General features: G+C 45.5%; 1 long non-coding RNA gene across 1 annotated transcript; it reads right to left on the bottom strand.

The window, feature by feature from the left end:
* Positions 1–41: 41 nt before the first annotated feature.
* LOC104949543 (uncharacterized) lies at positions 42–2,718 on the bottom strand. Its single transcript, XR_798815.1, has 3 exons — positions 2,682–2,718; positions 1,433–1,480; positions 42–174 (listed from the first exon to the last, which is right to left on the bottom strand). It is a non-coding gene; the product is annotated as an uncharacterized lncRNA (long non-coding RNA).
* Between the last annotated feature and the right edge of the window lie 30 nt (positions 2,719–2,748).

Genomic DNA, 2,748 nt, shown 5'->3' with positions numbered 1-2,748 from the left:
TGTGTGTGTGCGTGCGTGCGTGTGTGTGTGTGTACCCTCTAGAGGCAGCAGCTGGGGGCAGTAGTAGTGCAGCGCTGCAGCGATGGCGCAGCCGTTGGACAGGTCTTTGACTCCGGTAACTACCGGGAAGGTGGGCGTCAGCTTGGACTGAACCCGGTCCTTCCTGTAGCGGATCTGAGGGAGAGAAGAGGGGGAGGGGGGAGACAGAGGAGGGTGAGAGGAGGGAGAGTTGCCAGGAAACAGAAACAACAAATGGACGAGTGAGGGGAAGAGAAGGGGATGATAAGAAATGAAAATAAAGATTAAACCATCGAGTCTGAACTATGACGGCAGCCAAACTCCAGGAAAACTGCAGATAAAAGAAAACCCACAGAAACAAAGCGCAAGACCAGTGATGCTACTATAAACACACACACACACACACACACACACACACACACACACACACACACACACACACACACACACACACACACTCTCACACACACACACACACACACACACACACACACACACACACACACACACACACACACACACACACACACACACACACACACACACACACACACACACACACCAGAAGGTGCAGTGCAAAGGTGTCAAACAGAAAATGAAGTGAGGCTAAGGTGATGAGGGCCTCGGCCCTCCGGAGTCCATGCAGCAGAGCTCTGATCACGTCAGAAATCAGAAAATAAACAGAGACGTTTATCCAAAGGAAACGAACACTGTGTCACTGAGACAGAAACACACTGCAGGGTTACACAGCCAATCAGAGGAGGACCATCTCACTGGGAAGACTCGATGCTTCGTCACTGCATTTATGTCCAAAGTGTTGACAATTATAAAATTAAATCTTTATATTTATCAATTAATGAAGTTGGCTAAAGATGCTATCTACACATACAGCAAGCTAGCTAGTGAATGTTAGCTATCTAGCTAGCTATTTCATTGTGATTAATGATCATTTTAGAAATCATTAATCACAATTAATTCGTTTATTTCAATGTTTTTAATGCAAAAAATATGAACATTTTTAATAATGGCCGAATTGTGACTAATTACTAATATTTTTATTTTTTTCACTCATTGAATATAAAACAACATGTACACTTTAAGCAGTTTATATTGCCAATGTTTAAAGGTTAACAACCTGAAAAGTATTCTAAATCTCAAGTCCATAGCTGTTAGACTTGGAAAGGAATTCAGGCTGCCTTTACTCCTCCTGAGCCTCGGCTGTGTAACGCTCTTTAAAGCAGAGAAGTACAATGTGGATAAGTTCTTTTAATATCTAATAAACTATCCAGCCTCGGGGTTGGACGAGAGATTAGTGAGCCGCTCAGTCATTGGTTGACGGCGGGGGTACAGGCGTGGCGATTGGTCAATCACACGTGGGGGGGAGTGGGGTAAAGAGCGAGGGGTTATACGTTACCACTGGAGGCTTATTCCCCGACTCCTTCAAACAAAAAGCGATAGCATGCTGGACGGCAGATAGAGGGAGATAAATGAGAGGGGGCATCATCTGGAGACCACAAAGGGACGGCTAAGAGGGGAGAGGGGGAGAAACTGGGGGGTTTAAAGGTGCAATGTGTAAGAACATGACTTCACGTCACCACCGCTAAGCTAAAGGTGGCTAATGTTGGGCTATAAAGGAACTACAGCACGGTCACATGACTTCACGTCACCACCGCTAAGCTAAAGGAGGCTAATGTTGGGCTATAAAGGAACTACAGCACGGTCACATGACTTCACGTCACCACCGCTAAGCTAAAGGAGGCTAATGTTGGGCTATAAAGGAACTACAGCACGGTCACATGACTTCACGTCACCACCGCTAAGCTAAAGGAGGCTAATGTTGGGCTATAAAGGAACTACAGCATGGTCACATGACTTCACGTCACCACCGCTAAGCTAAAGGAGGCTGATGTTGGGCTATAAAGGAACTACAGCACGGTCACATGACTTCACGTCACCACCGCTAAGCTAAAGGAGGCTAATGTTGGGCTATAAAGGAACTACAGCACGGTCACATGACTTCACGTCACCACCGCTAAGCTAAAGGAGGCTAATGTTGGGCTATAAAGGAACTACAGCACGGTCACATGACTTCACGTCACCTAAGCTAAAGGAGGCTAATGTTGACGTTTAGTCGTCTTATAATGCTGAGTCATGTCAGAGAGACTCATCCCTGTAGCTGAAGTTTACAAGATGGCAGAGCAGTTTTGTATTTTTTGTTTGTGTCTCAGAGTTTCCGCAGTTCATTTGAGTTTTAGGTACCACACATTGCATCTTTAATAATCAGCTGGGGATAAATGTCAGCTCCCTCCCCTCTTTCCCCCCTGGCTCTGATACTCAGGGCAGATTGAGATTAAACTGATGACTGGATGTAAAAACTTCATTAACAACCCCCAGCATTAACATGATAAACAGTTGAGAAAAAGGTCAGCAGATATTGAACACACTGAGGTGACGTTCACACGGCAAGTCTTCGTGCATAATTCAGATTTATAACTCAGATCTGTTTTTGTTTTTTAAACGTGACGAGTCCAGTGTGGACCCTCTGAACTAAGTCACATACATAAATTATAATTGAGCCACTTCCTGCCTGCAGTGTGAACGCAGCCTGAAGGCAGCACTTTAAATAATGGATGTGTTTGACTCAGAGAGGAAGAGACACTTACGGGGACAAGTTTCCAGTACCAACGGTTGGATTGACACTGCCCGAGAGCAAGGCATTAGTCGGGGGGG

Source organism: Notothenia coriiceps, unplaced genomic scaffold, assembly GCF_000735185.1.
Source record: "Notothenia coriiceps isolate Sejong01 unplaced genomic scaffold, NC01 NC01_scaffold00000225, whole genome shotgun sequence".
Taxonomy (NCBI): domain Eukaryota; kingdom Metazoa; phylum Chordata; class Actinopteri; order Perciformes; family Nototheniidae; genus Notothenia; species Notothenia coriiceps.
The sequence above is the reverse complement of the archived record's forward strand: the minus strand, read 5'-3'. Positions and strand labels throughout refer to the sequence as shown.